Source organism: Marmota marmota, unplaced genomic scaffold (assembly GCF_001458135.2).
Source record: "Marmota marmota marmota unplaced genomic scaffold, marMar, whole genome shotgun sequence".
NCBI lineage: Eukaryota > Metazoa > Chordata > Mammalia > Rodentia > Sciuridae > Marmota > Marmota marmota.
In genome coordinates, this window is record NW_025999942.1 from 8,882,850 (window position 1) to 8,903,778 (window position 20,929).

A 20,929-nucleotide genomic window follows, 5' to 3' on the forward strand; every position below is an offset into this window, starting at 1 on the left:
AAGATTGCAACTCACAAAAAGATCATGTTTCACATTCACAAAAATTAATACTTGAAACACCTGGTAATGAAAACACGTATGCTCCTAATGGAAGTGCAAATTTAACAATTTGGAAAACCAATTTTGATATTATGTAGTAATATTAAATATTTATTATTAGTTACTTAATAACTGTATTCCTAGTAGACTTTCTCAAAATGTGCATTAGGAGATATGCACTAAATGTTTTTAATAACATAATCCTGGGAAAATTCTAATCATACAAAATATCATAAACAATTTTTTACATAGCAGTCACATCCACAAAAAGAAAAATCAAACACACCATGCATCATAATAATATAAAATTGATACCAAAAACAGAATTAGAAGGCAATTTGTATAAACAAAATAAGTAAAAAAAAATGTTGATGATAAAAACATGGCCTGCTTTTAAAGTTAAATGAAAATGAGTGATAATAAAATTAGTGAAAGGAATTCCCTTTGGAGCAGAAAAATGGGAATACAGATTTACTGATAGTCCACATCTCCACTTGAGGACTCAGTACATTCTTAAAAGCCTATCTGTACATTGCATATACTCCTTCATGTACAGCATGCTTTATTGAAAATATGTGAAAATCAGACAACATGTAGGTGTGTTTTAATTAATAAAAACAAAATAAAAAGATAAAAATTATAAAAAGAGAAAGACATATAATGAAAAGAAACTAAATCTAAGTAGGGAAAACCTAAAGACCACATAGTATTTAATATGTAAGAACTAAAGCCATTAAAGGGACATATTATATAATAATATAAAGCATGAATATGCAATACTTTTAACTCTTTCTGGAAAAAATAACATAGGCAATGAAACAAAAACTATTAGAAAGGCAAGAAGAGGTAAGTTTCAGTACTTTATGCAGTTACTAGTGGTCCAAAATAGCTCAAACAGATATTGCAATAATAGCCATTAGAATTTGCTATTTTAAAATGTAAACGGAAATATTGTTAAAGGAACACATATTTTAGTAGCTGAATTCAGAGAGGATTATTATAAATAAAACACTAAGTTGAAACATTTCAGAATATACATCTGTATTCATATACATATACATATCTATGCGTGCACATATTTTTACATACATTGCTACATTTAATTATCTAGGTATCAGAAATAGAAAATTTTAAGAACCATAAGCATTTTAAAGCCTAAATGTTCTGACTGTGATCTAATAAATTTAAAAATCATAATAAAAGATCACCAAAAAGATATTAACTACTTGAATATAACAACATACCACTATATACTGCTGAATTAAAGAAAAAAGCCAAAATGGTATTACAAATTATTTTAAAAAACAATTAACATATATTTTATATAAACCACTTATTAACAAAATAGTATTCAAAGAAAATGTGAAAGTTTACTTATATTCTGTATTAAATTAAAAAATAAAGAAATTAAGAAATAAGTTTTTTTAAAGAAAGTAGAAAATCATTCAGAACAAAAATCGAATAAATAGAAAAAAGCAAAAATAAATATGATCATTGTTTTTCTAACCATGAAAATGACATTTAGAATCCTTGTGAAATGGAGTAAGCAAGAAAGAGGATGAAAACAAAGTATAAAAAGAAAGTAAACCAGATACAATAAAAAAACGAAGTCTATATTAACAATTTGCAAGTTTATCATAACTAAATAATTACTAATGAATTAAAGTATCAAAGTTTATATGAAAAATCACTGGAAAATAAAATAGAAAAAAATTAAACTTCAATTTAAAATCCATCACTCACTAAGAAAGACACTAGGGTAACATTATTTCACAGTTAAATTTTCCAAATATGGAAAAATCTGTGAAATTCTCTGCTTGGTATAATGTTATGTGCATAAATGATAGGAAAATATAAAGACAAAAAATAAATGCATAGATCCATAAAAATCCTTCAAAACTATAAAGTACTAAAATCATTTTACTGATTATCTAAAACTAGATCCAATTTTTTGCTATTGATTTTAAGCCAGCACAATACAAAATATTTGTCTAATAAAAGAAAACATATATTAACACAAGATTTAAATATATAGCACTCATAAATACATTGTGGGAAAATGAAGATGTTCAAACTCTGTGACTATTATATTTTACGGAAGACTGAAATACTACAGTATGAACAATAATGTTTAACTTTTAAAAGATTGTTTTAGTCGGCTTTCCTTCATTATGATAAAATACCTGAGGTAGACAACTGAATTGAAGAAAGTTTAATTTTGGCTCATGGGTTCAGAGGTTTCAATTCTTGGCAGATTGGCACTGTTGATTTTTCACGTGGTATAATGCAGCGCATCATGCTAGGGGTGGGTGGCTGAGTAAAGCTGCTCACTTCATGGAAGGCAGAAAGCAAAAAGACAGGAAGGGGTTGGGGTCCCAATATTGCTTTAAAGGGTATATTCCCAGTGACCTAAGTTACCTCCTAAAGGTTTTATTACCTCTGAGATCATAGGCTGATGACCAATTATTTGGGAAAGCTGGGAATGGATCCACCATTTGACCCAGCTATCGCCCTTCTCGGACTATTCCTTGAGGATCTTAAAAGAGCGTACTATAGGGATACTGCCACATCAATGATCATAGCGGCACAATTCACAATAGCTAGACTGTGGAACCAACCCATATGCCCTTCAATAGATGAATGGATAAAAAAATGTGACATCTATACACAATGGAGTATTACGCAGCACTAAAAAATGACAAAATCATAGAATTTGCAGGGAAATGGATGGCATTAGAACAGATTATGCTAAGCGAAGCTAGCCAATCCTTAAAAAACAAATGCCAAATGTCTTCATTGATATAAAGTGAGCAACTAAGAACAGAACAGGGAGGAAGAGCATGAGGAAAAGATTAACATTAAACCGAGACGAGTGGGGGGAGAGAAAGGGAGAGAGAAGGGAAAGCATATGGAGATGGTAGGAGACCCTCAATGTAACACAAAATTACATATAAGAGGTTGTGAGGGGAAAGGGGGGGAAAAGGGAGAGAATTGAACAACAGCAGATGAGGTAGAGAGGGAAGATGGGAGGGGAGGGGAGGGGGGATAGTAGGGGATAGGAAAGGCAGCAGAATACAACAGTCACTAATATGGCATTATGTAAAAATTTTGAATGTGTAACCGATGTGATTCTGCAATTTGTATTTGGGGTAAAAATGGGAATTCATAACTCACCTGAATCAAATGTATGAAAGATGATATGTCATGAGCTTTGTAATGTTTTGAACAACCAATAAAAAAAATTAAAAATAAATAAATAAATAAAGCCTTTCCTGCCTGCTGCTGATTTGGAAACTTCAAAGTAAACAGTGATTCAAGTTGGTGAAGAAAAACAAGAATTCCTAACTACTGCACAGATTACATGATTGCCTACTTCTTAACTTGAAGCCTAAATTTCATAATAGGAAATGAAGATAAAGTTGGGTCTTTGGGGTAATAGGATGCAACAGATCTTACTTGGTGATATCTGAGGCCGTTATTAATAGACTTAGAGTCTCTTTACCTTGGATATAAATATGGTTACTCTTTTCTCACCTTTTCCTCTGTCTTCTGTAGCAAAATACCATAGATTGTGTGGCTTAATGTCTTTTACTGCTTAATTGTTACCTACCGTAATAGCTACATCCTGTTTTTTCAGTCCAGAGATTAGTTTATAACTTTTCATCAAGTAATCATCTCATGGTATGATTTTGTTTGTCACATCCTTAAAAGGTAAACAGAGTCTCTGGTCTAATGCGTAGGTCCTTGATCCATTTTGAGTTGAGTTTTGTGCAGGTTGAGAGATAGGGGTTCAATTTCATTTTACTACATATGGATTTCCAGTTTTTCCAGCATTATTTGTTGAAGAGGCTATCTTTTCTCCAACGTATATCTATGGTGCCTTGGTCTAGTATGAGACAACTTTATTTATGTGCATTTGTCTCTGTGTCTTCTATTCTGTATCATTGGTCTGTATGTCTGCTTTTGTGCCAATACCATGCTGTTTTTGTTACCATAGCTCTGTAGTATAATTTAAAGTCTGGTATTGTGATGCCTTCTGCTTCACTTTTCTTGCTAAGGATTGCTTTGGCTATTCTGGGCCTCTTATTTTTCCAAATGAACTTCATGACTGCTATTTCTAATTCTATGAAGAACAACATTGGAATTTTAATAGGAATTTCATTAAATCTGTGTAGCACTTTTGGTAGTATGGCCATTTGACAATATTAATTCTGCCTATCCAAGAACATGAGAGATCTTTCCATTTTCTGAGGTCTTCTTTAATTTCTTTCATTAGTGTTCTGTAGTTTTCATTGGAGAGGTCTTTCACCTCTTTTATTAGATTGATTCCCAAGTGTTTTATTTTATTTTATTGAGGCTATTTTGAATGGGGTAGTTTTCCTGATTTCCCTTTCAGCTGATATATCATTGGTGTGAGACTCTATGATTACTAGAAGACAAAGTAGGCCCAACTCTCCATCATGTAGGTTTAGGAACCAACTTCCTCAAAAAGACTCCTAATGCACAAGAAGTAAATTCAAGAAACAATGAATTGGATAGTATCACACTAAAAAGCTTCTTCACTGCAAAGCAAAGAATCAAGAATGTAAAGAGCGAGCCTAGGGAGTGGGAGAAAAATCTTTACCACCTGTACCTCAGATAGAGCATTAATCGCCAGGATATATGAATAACTCAAAAAACTTAACACCAAAAACCCCCAAAGAACCCAAACAATAAATGGGCAAAGGAATTGAACAGACACTTCACAGAAGAGGAAATACAATTCAACAACAAATATATGAAAAATGTTCAACATCTCTAGCAATTAGAGAAATGCCAATTAAAACTACACTGATATTTCATCTCACTCAGATGAAATGTAATTGTCACAATGGCAATTATCAAGAATACAAGTAACAATAAGTGTTGATGAGGATGTGGAGAGAAAGATACTCTTATACATTGCTGGTGGGACTGCAAATTGGTGCAACCACTATGGAAAGCAGTATGGGGATTCCTTAGAAAACTTGGAATTGGACCACCGTTTGACACAGTTATCCTACTCCTTGATTTATACCCAAAGGACTTAAAATCAGTATACTACATTGAAGCAGCCACATCAATATTTACAGCTACTAAATTCACAATAGCCAAGCTGTGGAACCAACCTAGGTGCCCTTCAACAGATGAATAGATAAAGAAAATGTGGTATATATACACAATATTACTCAATATTACTGAATATTACTCAGCCATAAATAAGAATGAAATTATGGCTTTTGCTGGTAAATGAATGGAACCGGAGACTAACATGCTAAGCGAAATAAGACAATACCAAAAACCTGTTTTTTAGCTGAATGTTCTCTGTGATATGTGGATGATAATCTACAACAAGAGAGGGTGGGGAGGGGAAGAATAGAAGCCCATTGGATTAGACAAAAGGGAATGAAGGGGTGGGAGAGGGGAGGGGAATGGGAAGGATGAAAGCATTAATCAGACGTAATCTTCCTACCCTTGTTTTTGATACATGACCAGGGTAACTCCATATCATGTAGCACTAGTATGGCAGTATGTAAAAAGTGGATGTATAACTGATGTGAATCTGCAATATGTATATGGGGTAAAAATGGGAGTTCATAATCTGCTTGAATCAAATGTATGTAATATGATATGTCAAGAGCTTTGTAATGTTTTGAACAACTAATAATAAAAAAATAAATAAAAAATAATGTAGCACTACAAGAATAGAATCCTAATTAGAACAAGTTATACTTCATGTATGTATAATATGACAAAATACATTCTATATCTAATAAAACAAATAAAAGGGAGGGGGGTAAAGGTAAACAGAGTGGCCACGTATTCACCAGCGACGTATGGGTAGTAAGTATTTGTCTTCTCAAGCACTGGGAGCCAGGGGCCCAGAGTTCTGAATGCACATGCTAGATTTCCTGAGATTTAAATGCTTTGTTTAGAGGTTGCAGTTCTAATGGTAAATACATCTTCTGTGAGTGACCCTGAGGATGGCGTGTCAATTGACGAAACCAGTAACAGTGTGCAGAATCTTTGGACACAAAAGATTAAATTTTGTAAATTCATACTTCACAACACTGTCATAAGTTTTCTCAAGTGTAGTATTTTGACTACAATACACAAATCACACTGATGTATTAATTTTTTTTCAGACCAGAAAAACATTCACTAACTGTCATGAAAAAGTCATGTGCATGAATATGGACTATTCAATTTTAATGAATATTCATGAGTGTTCTGTGCATCCTAATTTTGCACCAAAGACTATTTAGTAATAAATCAGTCTAAAGTAATATCAGCACTGAAGGACCTCAAGGCCCCAGGCCCAACATTAGGAAATCTAACCCCTGGGCCCTGAAGCTGCAAGATGCTCCCTTACACAACCCCCATGTCAAAACCCCTCCAGCAGCACGTAGCATTTCGAGTCCTGCACAATGCTACCACAAGATGTTCCATATAGATAACCCTAATGGTTAAACTTGAGGAACAAGTTTAAAAACAGGAACCAAAAGGACAGGATGCAAGTTTAAAAACAGGAACCAAAAGGACAGGATGCAAGTTTAAAAACAGGAACCAAAAGGACAGGATGCAGGTTTAAAAACAGGAACTAAAAGGACAGGATGCAATTTTATGGTTTTCCCGAGAACAAAAAGTGGNGGGGGATAGTAGGGGATAGGAAAGGCAGCAGAATACAACAGTCACTAACATGGCATTATGTAAAAATTGTGAATGTGTAACTGATGGGATTCTGCAATTTGTATTTGGGGTAAAAATGGGAATTCATAACTCACCTGAATCAAATGTATGAAAGATGATATGTCATGAGCTTTGTAATGTTTTGAACAACCAATAAAAAAATTAAAAAAAAAAATAAAATAAACAACAGAATGAAAAGACAACCAACAGAATGGCAGAAAAATTTTGCTAGCTTTTCCTCCAACAGAGGACTAACATGCAGAATATATGAAGAGTTAATCAAAACTCTTAACATTAAGCAAACAAATAACCCAATCAATCAATGGACAAATGAATAGAATAGGCACATCCCAAGAGAAGTATAAATAGCAAGTTATTATATTACACAATGTTCAAACTCTTCAGCCATGAGGGAAATGCAAATCAAAACTACACTGAGATTCCATATCACTTCAGTTGGAATGGGAAACCTCAAGAGTTCAAGTAACATAGAAGGCTGGCAAAAATTCAACAAAAAATTAATTCTTATACACTATTGGTAGGAACATAAATTAATATTCCCACAATGAAACTCAATATGAAGGTCCCTCCAAACACTATAAGTAGATCTATCCTATGATCTAGATATAAGAATACTTGGTACTTATCCAAAATTTTGAAACCAGCATATTTTAGAGATAGATACATACACGTGTTTATTGCAGCAAAATTCACCATAACCAAGCTATGGAACCAGCTTTAGGTATCTGTCGATAGATGAATGGAAAAATAAAATGTGGTATAAATAGACAATCTGGCTTTATTTAGCCGAAAAGGAAAAAAAGTTATGCCATTTACAGGAAAATGGATGGAATTGAAGATCACAATTTTAAGGAAAATAAGTCAGACAGGGTGAAAAGTATTATATTTTCTCACATATGTGGAAGCTAGAAGGAAAAAAATAGAAGGAAAAAAGTGGGCTTATATGAAATTTGAAGGTAGAACAGTATGGCATAGAAGGGGCTCACTGGGAAGGAGGAGAAAAGGATGGGGAAATTGGGGAGAAAAATTGATCAAATTATGTTTTTAAGTATGCATGGAAGGGCCATAATGAAATCCACCATTCAGTATAATTAATATGCACCAATAAAAATAAAACTAAACAAAAATTTGAATATAAGTTCAATGGAATCATTATAATAAAATGTATCTCCATAAATGGAATGTTGTGTAGCATTACAAAGGTACTGATTTATGCTACATGGATGAAGCTGAAATATATGTGTTAAATTAAAGAATCCAGTTAATAAAGACCAGATATTTCATTTTATTTATTGAAATGTCCAGAATAGACAAATCTATGCAGAGGGATGTTGAGTTAGAGGTTGCCTAGGGTTTGGAGAGTTGGGAGAAAATGGGGAACAACTGTACTGGTTATGGAATTTTTTTTTCTGGAGTCATAAACTGGTGATTATGGAAAACTGTGAAAATAATAAAAACCTGAAATTTTACATTAAAAATAATCCAAACCATAACAAATGTGAACAAAATGCAACTATATGTTTTATGAGTATAATGTTTACCAGTAAACACACATTCAACACAACATGTTTCCTCAAAGATAGAGAGGACAAAAAACTAATGCTGAAAGGAAAAAAAAGTGAGAGAAGATAGGAAAAGATGAAATGGAGTGAGCATTATACCATTAGGTGGTAAAATGAGAATTATGATTAATACAATATGTTGCATCTTATGCACAAAATACAATAACCTTGGTATCAAAGAGGACATACTAAAAAGAGCTATGACTTTTGGTGGTCATCTGAATAGTTGCCTATGACACAGTAGTTATTCATTAAAAAGTATTGGAATGAATGGCTTTGGAAAAATAATTGTTAGGAGTAGTATTTTTTTCTCATACTTAAGCAGTAGTAAAAAAATATTTAAAAAGTTGAAAACAATGTAATTATTTCACATATAATTATTATAAGTTACTCTGTTCATTATTACTACCATTCTCCTGTTGTAACAAAACAAGTAAATAATGGGTATGCAAGGTATAAAATCTTTATAGAATCCTTTTTCTTTGCCCTTTTTTAATTCTCATGTAGACTATCATTAGAATACAATACAATTTGATATATGTGTATTTTCCTTTAAGTCAGCTAATAACATGCCAACTACTTTGATTTTTTTTCCTTTAGTGCATTTTCCAATACGTTTAAAAAATGATCAGCCAGTGTTTGAATTCCACAGACTAAGGCAAATCTTTATCACTAACTAATGTGGTATTTGCTCTCAGAAGACAAGAACAGAAACTATGGAGGCTGCCTCCACATCTGTCTCCTCCAGGTGGCAGTTGTGATCCCTTCCCCACTGTTTTCTTCATTAACGCTAATCTAGTTTTTTTTTTTACAAATTTGGCAACTGTTTTGCAAAATCTGAGCATTTTTTTCCCCTTAGAGAAATATATCTGAGAATTTGCAAGACTGATTAAATTTTTAAAAAATAGTTATGAAGGAAGCCTCATGACTTCCAACATGTTGCTCAACCTGAGAGTGCAGTTCACTTGTGTGATATTCAGCCTTGTAAACAATCTCCTTTCCAAAAAAATCTTATACCTCCAAGGAAGTTGGATAAGTAGTTTGAAAAATAAAATACTTATGTTCTTTTACAAAAGAAGGGAAATCTGAGTCTTGTCCTAGGATAAAATGCATTGACCTTACCCCAGGTCTTTATAATAGGTAAAAAAGAGTGGCTATCATTTATGGGAGAAATAAGTGCACTTGAATTCAAGAAATCATAAAAACATCATAATTTTTATAAATGTCTTTGGCATGGTGCTACACATCTGTAATCCCAGTAGCTTGAGAGGCTGAGACAGGAGAATTGCAAGTTCCAGGCCAGCCTCAGCAATTTAGTAAGAACCTAAGTAACTTAGTGAAACCCTGCCTCAAAATAAAATAAATAAATAAATAAAAAGGACTGGAGATGTGGCTTAGTCGTTAAACACCCCTGGGTTAAATCCACAGTACAAAAAAAAATTAAACTAAAAATGAATAAGAAAGTGATTTTTCTGATTTCTTTCTGAAAAAATGGGGAAATAGTATTTTATTTCCCTTTATTTTTTTTCACTAAACAATAATTGTTGAATTCCTTCTATGTTCAGAAGATTCTACTAGCTGCTGTACAAACACTGCCTTAGTGAAATTTAGATTATAGTCCAACTGATTGTGTGGATGTATAATTCCAGTAAAAAAAAAAATGGGCATTAATAAGGACTTAAAAAGAAATGCTGACTGGAATGCAAAGTAAATTCATGAGGTAATTCTCAAAAGATGGAACAATCTGTCATAAGCAGCTTTCAAAATGTTTCCTTTTGCAATTTATACCATGGGTAATTGTCTGTTCTTCAATATAAGTTGGATCTAGATACTTACTCCTATTTAAAAGAATGGAGCAAAAGTGATGGCATGTCACATCCAAGATAATGTTCAAAAAGTCTGGCTTCCATAATCACCAATGCCTCTCAGGTGCTTCTTTCTTGGTTTCTATTAGTAAAGCAAATGACAATATTCTGAGATTCTCTATGGATGGACCCCATATGGCAAAAAACAGGGGTAAATATCTGGCCAAAAGCCACAAGGCACTGAGGTCTTTAGTCATTGAGAAACTGGATATCACCAACCACATGGATGAATTTGAAAAAAAAGATTCTTTCTCTATTAAGGCTTGAGATGACCATGGTCCTCATGGACAACCTGATCACAGCCTGACCTCTTAGCCAGGGATCCTTATTGTGCCTGGATTCCTGACCCATAGAATCTAAGAGATTATAGTTTTTGTTTTTAAACTGCTATGTTTGGGGGAAATTTGTTATGCAGTACTAGATTATTTAAGCAGGACAGAAGGAAAGAATTTGCTAACTCAAATAACAATTTTGGGAAACTCCTATGTGCTGGATATATATCTCTGGGATACATGTAGACAAAAGCCTGTACTTATTGATATTATGGTTTGTTAATAAAATATATACAACAATTATATTGATTTACATTGTAGTTAGTTCAACAAAGGAACTGTACAGTGTACAAAGGAGAATGTATGCGGGTGCTCAGTATAGAAGGAAGGGCAAATAATGACCTCTTCAAAAAATTGTATTCAATCCTATGGTGTTTGGGATTAGGAGGAAAAAAAAATCTTCCAATGTGGCAGCAAAAACATGTGTAAAGATTCCTGACAGAGGAGATACTGTGTTTAACCAAATTTAAACATTACACAATGTAAGCATACATCAAAACAATATGGTATCCCATTAATACATACTATTTTTATTTATTAATTAATACTAATACTAATACATACTAATTTTATTTATTAATACATACTGTTTTTATTTATTAGCTTAAAATTTTAAAGTAAAATTTTTAAAAATTAAAAAAAAAATCAAAAGGCTTTGGGGATAGGAACCTTTCATAACAAAATGTGCTTGAGATTGCTACCTAAGAGTAATAAGATTTTCAAGAAGTTTAAGCAAGAACATCATATAATCATATTGGACATTTTAGAAAAATGACTGTTGCGAAGTATTTTCATAAGGAGAAAGCATGGACTCTAGGAGGCCAGTTAGGAAACTGAGAGTTTCTCATTGTTTTACCTCAGGGGGTGGCTTTGATGGTGACAGAGGGTAGAGAGATAACAAGATATTCTATAACTTTATCAGGTATGTCCCTACCGCATTATAACTACAAAATATTTAGATTTTACTCACACAATACTTACTAAAATGCATGTGTTTCATTTAATCATCAGAATTATTAATGGTAATTTGCTACATATAAAATATTTTTTTTACATAAGGAAAAATAATACAGTTGGTAGAAAAGTAAAAGAAATCAATTCTACTTTGCTATAAATTTAACTAGATTAATATTATTTTTACTCCTTTAGGAGAAAATGCTTATAATAATTTATTTTAAGGCCTTGATTTCAAATATTTTGGTAATAATGTTTCTGTATATATATTTATCCTTTTGAACTGTTTTTGTTCCTAGCATGACTAGAGATACCAGAGGAAAAGGTAAGAATACAGTATAAAATAGCAGTTATTCATCTTTTCCTTCCAACATTTTCTCTCAGAAGGATCAAAGTTCAGGTAATCAGTGATGTAAAATTATATAATGTCAGACATCTTAAAAAGTAAAATCTATCAATAAAGATTTGGAGAAAGATCAACTGCTATTTTAATACCATAGATAACAGAGCCCAATACCCGTTAGTAACTTGAAAGAAAACATTTTTCCTGTACAATGGATGATATTTCATATTGTAGAACACTTCATATTATTCTGTTATACATGAATATTATAGTCCAATAAAACATTTTCTAAGCTGTAACTCTGATGATGAATATCTCAAGCTGGATTTTTTTATCCTATTTACAGTTACAGAAATCACTTAAAGGAAAATTTTAAAATATCATACTTTATAGTGATACATACTATGATTTTCACCTCATACTCTACCTCAAGTAGATAAAGAACAATTATGAATTTTCTCCAGTTAGATACTATATTGTAAAAATCAACATATGAAAGAGAATATACTATAAAATTCAGTCAGCATTGTGCCTACTATAAAGGACTTTAAAAGATAATGGGCATTCATTCCTCTCCAGGGGGCTATGAAATTAACTTTCCTAATACACATACTTTTTAGTACAGCAAGTTTTGTGGAATTACCAATGGTACCTTAGGATGCCAAGGGGCAACACTCAGAAACATCACCTCATTTGGTATTTGATGCCACCTTCAAATTTGAGTTCTGTGATTTTCTTAATAAAAGCACATCGTGTTTTGCCAAATGCTGATGCTTTCCCAGGAGTCTAGTTCCCTGCCTTCGTTTAATGATTATTGGGCTTAATTGTTCAGGTTGCACTGATTAGCGTCTGTCACCTTGACAGCCGTTTTAACCTTATTCTGATAAAGGGCAAATACTATCTCATCATCTTTGGGTTATTACACTTGGTTTACACTCAGTGATTATTGACTCTGTACCTACAACTCAGATTTAAATAAAAGGCCACTTAAACCATATTAGACAACCCATGCTTTAGTTTTATGAAAGTTATGCTTACGTCAGGAGCTGTTAAGCCGTCAGCCTACACTCCAAACATCTGCTTGGGTTAGCATTAAACAGAACCCCAGAAATCCACAATAGAAATACAATGAAACTGTGCATGGAAAAAACAATTAGAACATACCGACTGTCTATCAAACAATATTGAAGATAAAGCTATTTAAAAACTATATTTGGGAAATTGTTCTAATCATTGTGGCACAGGATACACAGGAATGTGGTAAATAAATATTTATTGATCATCTAAAGACTAAACAAAGGAAACAATGCAGTATTCTAAAACAACAAAAGATAGTAAATACTTTTATCCTCTCTTCTTAAGGACCTTAAAACAAAAACAAAAATAAAACACAGTGATAGAACTATTTGTAGATGCACTTTATAAATTTGTGATGCTGACCACCATATTTTACCTAACACCTTAGAGAAAACACTTATACAATATTTTCCACATGAAAATATAGTTCTGTAATCATGCCAAAAAACAGAAAGCAAGTCATATAAATATCTTCTTGCCTAAAACTTGGCAGGAGATCTGTGCTCTGTCCTTAAAGACAAAGAGCTGTCATGAAAACATCCACCTTTGTCATTTATAGACCAATTTACTACTGAGAATTGTTTCACAATGGACTTCTTAAGTGAATGATAACAAATAGAGGAAGGAGAAAAATTTTCTTCCTAGGGTGGAGATACTACTGAATTGGTGTTTCTTATTTTGGCTAATTAATTAACAGTTTCCAATCCTTATATTAGCTTTCATAACAAAATCAGCTAATAGATATTTTTATTTTATTTTCAAAAAGAAGGAACTGAGCTATAAAACTTCAGAAACCTACTCAAATACCAGGAGATGAAGTTCATCTCAAGCTGGTGTCTCTCTGGTGACTAATAATGGAAAATTGGTGAAAATACTAATCTTTAAATATCATCTCTTTAATAGGTTCTCTTTCTTAAGAAGAAAAACATATTATTAACCTGACTCCTAAAATCTGAATGGGGTAAATACTTTTATCCAAAAGTTCTAAGGTATAGGCTTCTAACTCAGTTTATTTATCAAAGCATTAAAATTCAATTAAAAAAAAGAGCATTACACAGAACAACCCAAACATTTTGATCTCTGTGTAAGACATTTATTGGACTATCTTGTTTTTATAGGGACATAAATTTAAATATATTATATTTTCTGCACACATTTTTGTGTAAAAGTTGTAAATTTTAGTTAATGTAGAACTAATTGTAGTTTTTACAAGGTATTATGAAAAATAGAGACTAATCATAGCTTACTAAAAATCATGTATTTATGAGGGCATAATATATAATGGATGCAACAAATTAATAGGAGATATAAGGGCTGTTTTGTAGAAGCTCATTGATTTACTCTGGAAACAACAACAACTAGATTTCTACTTTATTTTTTACAAAGATAAATTATTAGAAACATTAAAGGCCTAAATATGAAATGTCAAACTCTAAAGCTAATACAAAGAAATATAAAAATTGGTGAAGGAAATATTTTCTTGAATTGACATGCACAGTATAATCTAAAATGGTAAAAGTAGAGAATTGTAAATTACATCAAAATGAAATAATTCTGTTGAATAAGGAACTATGATTAGGCATAGGAATCAAGCCACAGACTGGTATTACATATATTATCAAGAATCCAAGCTGCTAAGTTTTGGGGGGGCTTTATCTTCAAAATGTGCCATAAATCCCATGGCTTCTCAACATTTCCACCCAGTTGAAGTCATTTTATCTCTCACCTGAATGATGCTGCCATAATTTCTTATTGGTTCCCTGTTCTTACATTTCCCCATCTACTGTCTTTTCAACACGACAGTCAGATTGATTTTTTATGTTTAAATTATAGATTAGTGATGTCATTCCTCTGCTTGACAACTGCCACTTGTGAACCATGTCATTGAAGGAAAGGCATATTTGTTCTTTGATTAGATCTCATACTGCCATTGTCTTTCCTCTGTCCTTCTTGCTCTTCCTCACCTTATATCTTTGTTGACTTTCTTCCTGGGATGTTTCTACTACACATCTTCATAGGTAATGTTAGTGATTGCTTCAAAACTTCATTTAAATGGTCTCTACTCTCAGTCTTATCCTAATTATCCTATTTATTCCTATGACCTATATTTTTTACAATTCCCTTATCCTGTCGTACTTTCTTCTTTTTCCTAGCACCTGTTCACTCCTTAGATATCACAGCATTTAATTCTCACCTATCACTCACATGTTTATTGTTTGTATTCATGACTCCTCCCTACTTCTTGCCCCAGAATATGAGCTTCAGATTGAAGTAGTTGATTTCTATCGTTCACCAATACATTGTGTTTAAAACATCAATGTATGTGCTGAATAAAAATTTAATTAGTGAATAATTGCATGCAGGCATGCATGAATTTAAAATGAAAATTTAGAATAGTTCTGAAAATTAACCACAACAAAAAGACATGGAATCCAGTAGGGGAAAAAATACACCATAGATATGAGCACATTATTCATAGAGTAATTCAAGTAGTTAACACATATATGAAGATATGTTTGAATTCACCAGAATAATATATATTAATGCCGCTGTAAAATAGGGCTTTCCATGAAAGACTTTGGCAAAATTAGATAGTTGGATAATCCCAGAGTGTGATGATGTGTGAAGCAAGAAACATCCTCATGCACTATTAAGGGGTATAAGCTGGTGTAGCCATTTTGTAATGTGTTCTGGCAGTTCTTTGTTAATTACATTTATCACTCATGGCTCAGTGATCCCTTGGCTTGATATTTATCCCAGAGGAGGTATATGTGAAAATATTTACTACAGTATTTTCTTGAGCCAGAAAGAGATTGAAAGTGACCTAGTTATATATGATGAAGGAGGTAGATGAATAAAATATGCAATTAGACAACACGGCAGCCTATGAATTAGAAATAATGAATTAGATGGATATCAAGAGAACTAGAAAGATTATAAAAAATAATGCTGAAAATACGAGGTAAGGATATAACAAACAAAATTTTGGTTGGTGCAAATTAACAACACAAAACACTGCATATTTTATAAAGACACACATGTGTTCAAGAATACAGATCAGCCACATTGTGCTGGTAATTTATTAAGGCGAGAGGAAAGGCATGATGATCAAAACCAACTGAAATGACATTTCCAACAGAACAAGTGCAAGAGCAGCCTCCTTGGCTTCCCTCCAGGGCATTTGAAGCTTCTGCTCTTTCTATTCAGACTCCTTCTTCTTTGAGGTTTTGGAGTTCTTCCAACACCTTTGGAAGTAAACCCTTGCATGACATCTCTTATATGAAATATCTAGAATGGTTTCTTTTATCCTGACTGTATGCTAACTGGTGCAATATTTTGTCAGCATTACCCTATAATGGCTGAGGACTATTTAACTCAACCCTTTAAATATTGGAGAAGGGAGAAAGAGAAAAAAATATAGAAAATATATGTACAGCAGTTCCAGTTGCTAAATAAAAAATAAATGATCAATTAAAGTGTTTGTAAGTTAGAATATATTTAAATATATTTTTGCTTAAATTTTGGGCTTGCCAATAATTTATTGTAAGATTATAATGTTTGCGGTATGACTATATATTCATCTACCACCATATATTTATCTTTTAAAAAGATATATAAGGTCAAGGAACTGATCATGAGTTATTTCACTAATAATGGAAAAGGGAAGCTTCCTCTGGGAATTGGTATCATTTTGGATGAAGCAGTCCACTTACGTGAGGGAAATACCTGAGAAGGGGCAGTTTTCAGGTCTCAGAAGCCAACACTCTTGGCAGCTTGGGAATGAGTGTTGTGATCTTGAAGGGACCATAGTGGCCACTGAAGCACCAATTTTTTATCCATTACACCAACCTAAATCCCCACCATTACATGTATGTTAACCCTTAGATTGTGCATATGCAGCAAACCTAGAATCAAAGAGAAAACCTTTCCTTCCTTCCTTTCTTCATTCCTTCCCTCTCTCCCTTCCTCTCTCCTTTCCTGTTCCCCTTAACCAAATTTTCTAAAGAGCAATTAAGGATTGAATTATGTTTCTTACTGATGATAGTGAAATTGTTCTTTCTTGCTTAAAATGCTTAGAACAACAGTTCAATCTTTAATTCTTTTGCTCATTCACTCATTCAATGTGGTTTAATTATAAAATTACTATATCTTTAGTAGTTAAAATAATAAGCCTTAATTTTACTTTAAATTTGGAAGAAGGTATTATTATGTTAAATATTTCCCCAGTTTTATATAAATATGTATCTTGATATCAAGATTAAATAGATAAAATAAATTCTATGATATTATTGAGTAATGACAGAGTTCTAAGAGTGCCATGAGAAAATAAAACATCAGGTAGAAAGTATACACATCTTTTTTTTCCTTACATCTAGTTTGTCTTATAAGCAAAGAGGAGAAAGCTGTCATTCAGAAAGCAATTTGTCAGCAGGGAAGCCAAAACATTTCTGTCTTATCCCTATAAACATGAATTATGTTCTTATTCAGTAGAATTCTTAAACTCATTAAAACAAGTAAACTCTTCTTATTTGAGAGTCATAAAATGAGCACTCAAATTTCAATTACACTAATATTGACAGCCTGTTCCATTTATCAAAGTACTAGGAATGCATATTAGTGTCCCTGAAATTTCTGTGTTTTTATACATGTAATATATAAAGAATTAATATTTTGAAATGGGGTACTCCTATGTTCAATCCTAGCTGGGTGACATTGAATGAATCATACAATGATTTCAATTCTCAGTTTTCTCTTTCTCAAATGGGGATAAGCATGACACTCAGTGTCAAATACTTAGCTTTATCAAGGCATAAATATGTTTCATTTTATAATACAAAGAAACTAAAGTATCTTTAATATTTATATAAACTTGTTGAGTAATTAAATTTGTTAAGTAAACTTGTTAGCTTAAGAATAAACTATTATCGTTTTATAATTAGGGAATCACCAAATCACTTTAATTTAATTAAGTCTGTTAATCTTTGACATGCTGTTTTCAAAGCTGGTCTGTGAAGGGGACATAGATTGGAGAGGTCAGTCAGTGCCTGGTCATCCTGTGACAGTGGTGGACTGGCATATTCTTTACCCATGCTCACATGGAAAGACAAAAACAAAAACAAAAAACCTATCCCTATAACATAAAGTACATTTGTCTAAAACAAAAGCCTAAGGAGCCATGGACATGGATATGGACACATACAAGTGTGTCACATAATAAAAATTCTCCCAGAACTTGGTTTCTAGGCTTCAGTCCTATGAAGCAATGGGAAACCATTTGAGTATTAATTAAAAAGAAGATCAGTTTAGATTCTCCTAGGCTGAGGTTGTATTGAGGAATGGCATTGTCCTTCCTCAAAGGAGATCAGTGTCTCAGAAACAAAGCTTACAGTGTCAGCACAAAGCAGAAAACATCAATGGCTGGTTGGCTAAGGACTAGCTTTCTCTCTTTTCTCCCTCCTTCCTTTCCTCCCTCCCCCCCTCATCCCTCTCTCCTTCTGTTCTTTTTCTTTCTTTTTTTTTTTTTGGACAATAATAATGCATTGTATATAAATGCAATGGAATGGAATAAAGAAAGCCATGGACAGCAGAATAGAATTGACATTATGATTGCTGTATGATATAGAGGTGACTCTATGACCAGTGTGATTCTGCAATCTGTACAATCAGAAAAATGAGAAATTATACCCCAATGATTCAAATGTATGAATTGCCAAGATCATTGTAATGTCATCTGTAGCTAATAAAAAAAATTAAAAAAATTAAAAAATAAACAAATAAATAAAGTAAAAAAAAAAAAAAGAAGAAAGCCATGAAAATAGTGCATTCATTGGCTATCACTAGAAACTTTAAACAGTTGCAACTATATTTACTCTCCGGAAATATGGAACACACCATGCTGACACAGAAAAAATGATCATGGCAATCCAGCACTGTCTGTAGTATATAGATCAATAATTGCTTATATGCGAAGTAATTTCATACCCAAATATAGTGTAAAGACATTGTCAACTTAATTCCCCCAAATTATTCACTTTCTGGACTCTGTTTTGAAGTTGTGCCTGGTGAAACTGCAGGTCAAACTGGAGTTTTTAAAATGGAGTTGCTTAGGCTCAGGCCTAAGGCCATCCTAACACCCATGCAGACCTGTGATTATTGGTACCATACACTCTGGATTCTAAATTGTACTTTAAAAGTTAAAATTAGTTAAATGTAAAGCTTTGGAGACCACTTTGCCAAGTTGGTGTTCTTCAAAATAAAATTAGGATAGCAAAAGTCTTGGGTTTGTATAGAAATAACAAATTTAATTGGTATTTATTTATGTATTTGATGTTTTATAGCTGGATAAAGTAACTTGGATGGCCATCTTGAGTGACAGCTGCCATACTAAGGAAAAAGTTTTGTTTTCCCACTCAAGGGCCTTTCTGAGAAAGGCTCACCACTCTCACATACCAACCCAATCCTTAACTGCCTGCATTAGGACCTACTTGGCTCTGATTTTGAGACTGCCCTATAAAAATCCCAGAACCCAAGCCTATTTTGCCTCTCTCTCCTATAGAGAGATGGCCTTTATTTGTCAGTGCTGATGAATAAACTCTCATGTGTAAAAAAAAAAAAAAAAAAAACACTGAAGTTGTGATTACCCATAGTCAATATGAAAGAGACTCTATTTTAATAACATCTATCTAAAAATTTAGTTCACATTTCCAATTGTATTATACAGTGTATGTGGATAGGAGGCAAGAATTAAAGGTAAAGAAAAATAAAAACCACGATTCCTGATGTTCAAGGAAAGCTACAACAATTCTGTGATACTTGACATTGTCATAGTTCAATAACCTGGAGATCTTGACCCTGAGAACAAATATAGTAAAAAAAAATGATCAATGTGAACTGGTGTTTGAAGGAATTAAGAAAGAGGTAGAACTTAAATTGGGTTTGTGAGGTATAAGTAGAATTAAAAGTGTGAACAATGGTAGTACGAAAGTGAGAGAAGTAAACTCCAAGTTTATATAGATTTGAAAGTCTGTACCAATTGCTTAATATCTCTGTTATAGGAGAGATTTACCTAAGAGCAACCTCCAAATTAGACATAGAGCATGAGATATTTCTTAGGGATTGTTCTTAGAGTCAAAACCTGTGAGAAGGCAAGGACAAAAGAAGGATTTCTCAGGGAAAGAAGCAGAGCTAGGTGCATTCCCCATGATGAGGGGTACTCTGCTGAGCTTACAGGAAGTGTAAGCTCAAATCACAGTTGTACTAAATTGGGGGGAATGGGGCAAGATTTCATATACCTTTTATGACCACTGATTGGATGCCACTGGTCTGTGTCAGGAAGTGTGATTTTTGTCAGGGAAGATGAATTCATTTAAGGAGGTCTTCAAATCAGGTGGACACCTGAGAGTCATCTTCTGTCATCAGAAGTAGGGGACCCATGACTTTATTTCTGAAGGGGGAATCTGGAGAGTACATCACAGCGCACCACATTCTCTAAGGCCAGTCTTTCTTTTGTTAATGATGACATGCACATTTAAATGAGATAGTATTTTTATAAATTCAATGAATGAATATAATATGCTGAGAACTGAATCAGTGGGGTAAATCATGATGAAGTTGAATGAGAGATAATCTTTACTCCTGGAATCAGATATTAGGGTTGTAAAATGTGCAAGAGGAATTTGATTTTGATGCAAGAAGGCAAGAGGAGTCCACCTACTTGGTTAGATTACTTCAAGTGGAATGCTGATAACTTGACTATCCAGCAATAACTTAGGCATTCGTGAATATTGGACTAATTTTTTAATATGGATGATAGAATGGAGAAAAACAAATATTTATAGGAAACACTTTAATAAAAAGGGAAAAAGGAAAGTATAGCAAAAAGAGAAAAACTGTTGTCTTTTATTGTTATGATAATACGAAACTATAAAGCAATATTAACACCACTGAAAGATATTTGTATTTGTATAGGCTTTTATTTTGGAAAATGAAGTTTCATTGTTGAAACTTGCTTTTCCAAGAGTCTGTGGG